The sequence below is a fragment of the Meriones unguiculatus genome, chromosome 11 (genome assembly GCF_030254825.1).
Source record: "Meriones unguiculatus strain TT.TT164.6M chromosome 11, Bangor_MerUng_6.1, whole genome shotgun sequence".
Lineage (NCBI taxonomy): Eukaryota > Metazoa > Chordata > Mammalia > Rodentia > Muridae > Meriones > Meriones unguiculatus.
In genome coordinates this window covers 50,202,937-50,211,221 of record NC_083359.1, presented here as the reverse complement: position 1 = coordinate 50,211,221, position 8,285 = coordinate 50,202,937, and positions in this window count along the sequence as shown.

Sequence of the window (8,285 nt, the reverse complement as noted above, 5' to 3'; positions counted from 1 at the left end):
GTGACTAATACTGTTTTAATTGGAGTGGTCATTATTGTTTTGAGGGGATTACAATTTAATTTTTCTCTTCTTTGCATACACTTTCATCTTGTAAATATCTGGTCATGATATTTTCCAAGAAAAAAATGATAAAAAGTTAGTTATCAACTTTAAAAAACACAGGAGTGGCAGAAATCAGGTTCCTTTGAAATTAATAAGCACTTGATTTCTTTTGTCCTGGTGGGTTCTCTGAGTCCAACTTTCCAGTTTTCTTCTTTCAACCTGTCTCCTCTACTAGGCTAGCCAAATAGGAGACCCTTTCCTTTTGTCTCCTGAAAAGTTTTAAAGGGCAGTGTTTGTTGATGCCCAGAGCTGGGATTGTCAGGTTCCTGGTGGGGATTTGCCCTTGATTATTCTCTGCTCCACAGGCACCATGTTTTTTCTGAATGACATTGAGCAAGGGCAGAGATGATCCCTGGTCCAACAGAGGCAGCAGGGAAGAAAGTCATTGATATGCATTTTCAATACAAAAACTGAAATGAAGGTGAAAATTTTGTCTTGCATATTTTATTATGTGTGTTTTAGTCCATTTTTGTATTTGCAAAGACAAAGAAAATTAATATTCATGTGGGTATAGAGGATGGAGAAGGGGAAAGATGCCTTCTCTGCTTTGATTAGGGACTCTTCAGGATGCTGCTCTGTGTCTCCGTGGTGATTGAGCAGAAGCTGTTTCAGTCTTGGGCTCAGCCAGATGAGCTCTGGCTCTGTGGTTGATGTTCTGGGGTACAGAGGTTCAAAACCAGGGGCTGGAGAGAGATGGTCCAGAGCCTACATACTTCTAATACATGGGATGACAACATCTTCCTCACAGAAACAGTCAAAAACCACTGCAGGGTACTGGATGAAAGAAACATCATGAACCCTCCTGTGCCCAAACAGATTCTCAATTTGCTTCTGGGGTGTGAAGGTAGAGCAGGTGGTAAGGAAAGGATAAGAGAAATGTTTTTCATTTAGACAGACTAGGCTGGAAGACAAAAAGGAGTCTGAAATTTAAAAGTACCTCTCTGTCTTGATGTTAATAGAGAATGTTTCTGAATGTACAGGAAGATAAGCCCAAGGCTGATCCTCTCTGCAGAAGATCAGAGGCTCTGCAGGAGAAGGATCCCAGGAGAATGAGGAGATCGTCCTGCATGGGATGCTCCTGGCTCTTGGAAACTGTTGTTTGTTTGGTTGGTTTTGCTTAAAAGCATTGACTTCTCACTGGTCCCTACAAAGTAGCTAAAATCTGAATGAACACCTGGAATCTTCACTTTTATTGCTTCCTTTGCTCTGGGCTTGTCATCTGCTCAACTCTAAGCATAGGCTTCTTAGTCACTCAAGCAGTGTCTTTATGGAGATTCTTCTTATTGTCCTTCAAGGATAAAGGCACACAGAGCAGCTGAGGGATCTGTTCTGGCTTCATTGCTGTTGCTGTGACAAAATGACCTGACATAAAGTGGTTTATGAGAGAAAGAAGCTTATTTTAGCTTACTTTTCCATCTTATAGTTATTAGTGTGGGGAAGTCAAGTAAGAAACTTCAAACAGCTAATCACATCACATTCAAAGCCAAGAGAAGAGAGAATACACACACTCGCTTGCTTCTTATGCTTAGCTTGACTTCTCAACTCTTAGGCAGTTCAAGTTGCCTTCTCTAGGGAATGGTACTGCACACATTGGGCTGAGTCTTTCAACATCAGTGAAGTTTAATAAGATAATTCCTGTAGGCCAATCCAAGGAGATGAGCCCTCATATAATAGGATGTTTTCCCACAGACTCAAAATGTATGTGATAGTTTGACTAAGACTGGTACTCATAGGTTCATATATTTGAGTGCTTGGTACCAGAAAGTGGTACTTTCTGAAAGGATTACAAGGTTTAGAAGGTATGGCCTTGTTGGAGGAAGTATGCTGTTGGGGATGGGCTTTGAGGTTTCAAAAGCCCATGCCAAGCCTCGTCTCTTCCCTACCCCCTGTGCCTGCCATCTGCTGCCTGCTGACCAGAATGTAGCTCTCAGCTACTGCCCCAGCACCATACGTTTCCTGCCATGATAACATGGACTAGGTCTCTGAAAGTATAAGCAAGTCCCCAATTAATTTTTTTTTTCTTAAGAGTTGCTGTGGTCCTGGTGTCTGTTTAGTCTCAGCTTTTTGGCTACTCTATCAGTGCCTCATGTATAGGTTTCATCTCATGGAATGAGCCTTAAATTCTGTACTTAAAAATGGGCCTCTGCAAGCCTCTGCCGTGCAGACTGTCAAAGCAGATGCTGAGCCTGATGGCCAACTGTCGGGCAGAATGAATGGAATTTTATGTAAGAAGTGGGAAATAGTAAGAGCTGGAGAGGACAGGAACTCCACAAGGAGAGCAACAGAACAAGAAAATTTGAACACAGGGAACTTCCCAGAGACTCATGCTCCAACCAAGGACTATTCATGGAGTAGAACCCTGACGATGCAGCCATTCCTGATGTGAACTGATAGACTAAGATCAGAAAGAAGGAGAGGAGGACCTCCCCTATCAGTGGACTTGGGGAGGAGCATGCATGCAGAAAGGGGGGGGGAGGGTGGGATCGGGAGGGGAGGAGGGAGGGGCTTATGGGGGGATACAAAATCAATAAAGTGTAATTAATAAAAGTTAAATAAAAAATAAGCAAACAAACAAAATGGTTAATTAGTCTCATAACATTTGTGCCATGGTTGCACTAGTCCATCTTGCAGGTAGGCTGTTATTATAGACTGAAGGGTTTGTAGCTGGATGATATTGATTACTTTCCACCCCTGATAACATGCATAGTACCTTCCAGTACCATGAACATAGTAGGACTGAAGCCTCTATTTAGGTACAAGCTCAACTTCTCTGTATGCGATGACATGAAAAAGTGATATCTTCAGCAATAGGGCCTTACCATCATGTTGTGGAGAGTAACTGATAGCAGTGGTCCCAACTCAGAGGGATGATCAGAGAAGGCCTCAGTAGAAAGATGCTTATTTGAACAAAGATTTGAAGGAGAGAGCCATATGGAGTGTGGAGAATAGTATTCTAGTCAGAAGGAACAGCTGTACAAAAGGCCTAAGGCAGGAGCAAGTCTGGCACATCTGAGAGACAGCAAGAGTCAGCAGGTGCAGCTGGGACCGAGGGAAAAGATTTTGGGTCATTCTAGCTGAAGTAGTCTTGGGGGTGGGGTAGAATCTGGTCATATGAGTCCTTGTAGATTGTTGTGTGGGCTGAGGTTACTGAATTTAAATGAAGTAGAGCCTGCAGAATTCAGGGGGGACACTGTGACACGCTGCTGTGCCTTCATTTTCCCCAGGTCATGTTAGCTTGAAAGGTGCAGAAAGGACTGCTGGATAGCACAACACAGAGAGTACGAGCAAAGGAACTAATCATAAATGTATGCCTTTGGGGAGGTGGGGTCAAGTGGTGTTTATTTCCCCTTTGACATAAAGAGGCTAGATTTAAAAAATAGTCTTGAGTAGAGGCCACCAAAGAAGTTTTTCTGAAGGTTAGGCTGGCATCTGATAAATGCCAGCGTTTCTGTATAAAAACAGAAAGCCTAGATGAGATGAGGGAAGTTTTACTTTTAGTGACTACTCTCTCTCTCTCTCTCTCTCTCTCTCTCTCTCTCTGTGTGTGTGTGTGTGTGTGTGTACACTGTGGTGTGGCAGAATTGTAAACAAAGCTTTGTCTTGGAAGCTTGGGTTTCAATTCCAGCTTTAGCTTTCCCCAGAAATTGACCAAACCTCTCCTGATCATGCTTTACTCACTTACAATGGGAGCTACTGATGCCTGCCTCACCTAACAAGGCTTTGTGAGAAACAAACACTTTACCAAAAGTGTTCTACATCTTTTCTTTTTTTTATCCTAGAAATTTGCAGAGTGAAAGGTAAATGGTGAGTGAGTATAGTGACTTATTTCTCTCTCTTTTGCAGTTCCAGAGATTATGCCCACAGCATCATTTTAAGGCATCCCAAGCCCTGCTAGAGCCAGAGTTTTCATGTTTACAAGTTTGAACATTCAAAGAGAAGAACGCAAGAGCCCAGATCTGACAACCAAGTCAGTTTGAATCACACTGAACCATCTTATATGAAGGAAGCTCTTAAGTGCTAAAAGCTCCTCAGATGTGAACTTCATGTTACCATCATCTTCACTAATCTTGAACACCTGGTGTGAGAGTTAGCTTTAATTATCACCTTGACATGGCCCAGAATCCCATGGAAAGGGTCTCAGTGAAGGCTTGTTTACATTGGTTGCCCTGTGGACTCGTCTGTCGGGTGATTGTGTTGGTTGGGTTAATTGACATGGGAAGGTTAGGGTATGGCCTTTAAGGGTATGGCCCCTGGCATGTACACTGTTGGCAGCACCATTCTCTAGGTGGGGTGCCCTGAACTCCAGAAAAGTGGAGGAGTCAAGAGGAGCACGGGTAAGCGAGCATGCATGCATTCGTGCTTTATATGCTTTTGATGTGGTGCCATGACACTGGTTACTTTCAACTCCTACCACCTTGACTTCCTTCCAGTAACAGGCCGAAATGTGAAATTCTGGGCTCAAATGAATCCTTTCTCCCTTAAGGTGATTTTTAAAATCAGGATATTTTATCACATCAACAGAAATGGAACTACAACACATGCAGGACTGAGTCCTAGAGTCAGCTGAAATTAAGAAGACTGACCCCATGTATTTGTCACATGTCCTCTGCCCAGGTCACCAAGCTTAGAAGGGGAACTTGGTTTAATACTTACTGTCTCCACCTATAGATTGTTAGTCAACCTTTAAAACAGATCCCCACATTTCTGTTGCCAACTCTCCCTTGCAAATACACAGATTGTCCCAGATGTCAGCGAGGACCTGTAACGACAAAGTCACTGAGAACTGGAACTGTTTCATACCTGTCACAGCACTCGGTAGAGTTGGGAAGTACATCCCCAGAGATTAGCTCTCCATCTTTTTGCTACATCATCCTTGTGATATGGGTATTTTTATACCTGGTATTCAGGTGGGGAAATTAAGCTGAAGAGTATTTGAGCAAAGGCACTCAAAAATCACAAAACAAGATGATGTGGTAGCTTAGAGCCTTGCCCCTTTTGGCAGGAAGTTTGCTCAATGGCTTACAGATTCTTGCGTGCTTCTATGTTTAACACTTCAGGAAACAAGCCTAGGAATTAGCATTTTAAATGTGTTCCCTGTGATTAGCAAATAATCAAGTAAATTTGGAAAATTCTAGTATACAATAATTACCAAACTCATCAGTTCCCACTTTAACTGGAATAAGTTTAAAAAAATACACACACACACACACACACACACACACACACACACACACACACACAGCTTCAGTTTGGTGTGGATTCTGAGGTAGACACAAAGAGATCATAGTTTTGGGGGAGTGTGGGCTACATGGAGAGTCCAATGCTAGTCTGAGCTACATAGTAAAGATTCTGTCTCATTACACCAAGATAGATCAGTGGAAAAGCACTGTCTCCTATGCATAAGACCCTGGGTTCAATTCCCAGCACTGTCATCTTTATATTCAAAGGTTTCAGTCCAGGGGTTTATCACCCCCAAAAGAACAGAAAAGTTTAAATGTGTTACACAGGACACTGATCCCCCAGATGCTCAAAAAGCATACTTTATGTAGATTTACAGTGTGCTTCTGGCTCATCAGCCCCTGGAGAGTCACTGTATTTACCCGACCAGGCTGGCCTTGAACTCAGATATCTGCCTGATTCTGCTTCCTGAGTGCTGGGATCAAGTGCTTGTGCCACCGTGCCTGGCTTGACATAATCACTTCTCAGTCAGCTCTGCTGCTTAAAGGCTCCACACCTTTTCTTATCATTATGCTGAGGACCAAGGTCTGAGCACATGGAGTTTTAAAATGGATTCCCACGTTTTGTTGTGAGATACACCTTTCAAATAATTTAATTGTCCCAGATATAAGTTAGGAGACATTACAACAAAACAGTAAACTACCTAGTTTTGAAGACCCCAGTTGATGCCTCTTTTTTATTTCTGAAATAGTTCTGCAGTACTATGTAGGCCAGGCTGGCCTTGAATTCACTCTGTGGCTTAGCCTAACTTTGAACCCCCAGCCTCTTGAATGTTGGGGCTATGAGTGTGAACCTCCATGCCAGCCCTCCCAAACTGAGTCATACAAATCAGAGGAGGGCTCTAGGTCCCTCTTCTGCTCTTCTATTGCTCTAGGTAGGAGGAATCTAGGGAAAAAACAATTGTGTAATAGGCAGATTAGCCTCCCAAAGGGAAGGGCAAAGGCTAAGCCTGCACACAAGCACCAGGGCAATGCTTCTAAAGCCCTTGCCCACACAGGAACAGCCTGCAGGTCAGCTAAAATATCTTCTTTTACGTAGCTTTTTGGGTAGTGGAGCAGCAAACTGAATGTGTTGCTGTTACCAAAGACACAAAACATTCTTACAAGGGTGAGATCCTCTGTACTCATGAAATGATTGCCACTGTGGTTCCCATTATATGACCTGTGCAAGAGAGAAGAGCATTCACAGTTCTAGACCCTGATGATCTATGGACAGTTGATGGCTTCTGGAGAAAGTATAATCATTTGCCTTTAAGGGGATGGCCCCTGGCATGTTGACCAACACAGGTACTCACACACACACACACATACACAGAGAGAGAGGACATATCATTAAGGGAGAGATGTGAATCAATCTGAGAACAGTTAGAGGTTAGAGTGGGGATGACTGTAATCAAAATAAATTAAATAAAATCCTCAAGAAATTAATGAAAAAATTATATTCAAAATAGAGTGAGGTCTTAAAGTGTTATGCTTTAACATGACTGATGAATTACTAGCAATGAATGAATGGTATGAAGCATTATGGAATATTCTTGTTGGGCAGATAATTCCTCCACATAGTTAAAAAATGTGATCGGGTATATGAGTATGAGTGCACAAGCCCATGGAAGTCAGAGGTTGACATCAGCTGTTTTCTTACTAGCCATCCCCCATACTTTTGGGGATAGGGACTTTCACTGAACCCAGAGTTCACTGATTTGGCTGGAGTGGCTGGCCAGAGAGCCCCAGGATCCTACTACCTCCTCAGCTGCGCTGGCTATGTTTTGTCAGCCTGACACAAGCTATCATTATCTGACAGTAAAAACTCTCAATTAAGAAGATTCCACTTTTAAGATCAGCCTATAATAGACAAATCTGTGGGGCATTTTTTTTAAATTAATGATTAATGTGAGAAGGGCCAGCCCATGGTGATGCTCCCCTGGGCAGGTGGTCCTGGGTGTTATAATAAAGCAGGTTAAGCAGGCTATAAAGAACAATTCAGTAATCAGCACTCCTCCATAGCCTCTGCTTTAGTTCCTGCCTCCAGATTTGTGCCTTGAGCTTCTTCTCTGACTTCTCTCAGTGATGAAGAGAGACCTGAGAATTGTAAGCTGAGATAAACTCTTTCCGCCCCAAATTGCTTTTGGTCATGGTATTTTATTTCAACAATAGAAAGCCTAACTAAGACAGTGGAGCTAGAATTACAGAAGCCATCCATAGAAGTTTAATATTAAAATTCTGTATAACCATAACGCTCCCTAACGCATCCTCTCAGCCATGATACATACACTCTGGATAAGCCATGTTAGTGCCCACTAGTGTTGGTTTGAAATGTGTCCTAAGTGCACAGCAACAGAAATGAGCACAGAAGAATACACCCTTGTACGTTCATTCTCTGGGGCTCTTTGGCCTTTTGGCCTGAAGCTTGGGGGAATAAATAGTTTTAAATACAAAAGTGTCGATAAGTGTGGCAGAGGTTGGGGGGGCGCTCAGGATAAAATTTGTAGAAAAGTTTGCCCTTGTGGTTTATTTTTATCCAACCAATTGTGCTAATTGGCTCACAGATATATTTGGATCCAAGGCTGCAAGGGACTCAGACTTGAAAGTTCCCACTTCTAAGATGGCTGTAAAGATTATCTAGATAAAATAAGTAAAGTGTGTTAGCCTTGAGTTAATCCATTATATCTTCAACCAATATTTACTGAATATGTCAAGATGCAAAACATAGTAAATGAGGCAGACAAAATGTCATGAAACTTAAAACCTAGCAGGGTGGACAAACACAGGCTAATAAATGGGCATGTGACATGCTGAGGAGATTCTTTTCAGAGCCTCTGGGTGTCCAGCCCCTAGCTGGACTGCTGAAGAGCTCACACCCACATCTTTGTGTAGAAGCTTGGTGTTATACAAGTAGGGCTGCCCAAATTTTTTGTCCTATTCCCTAGGGCAGCCATCAGTTAATGA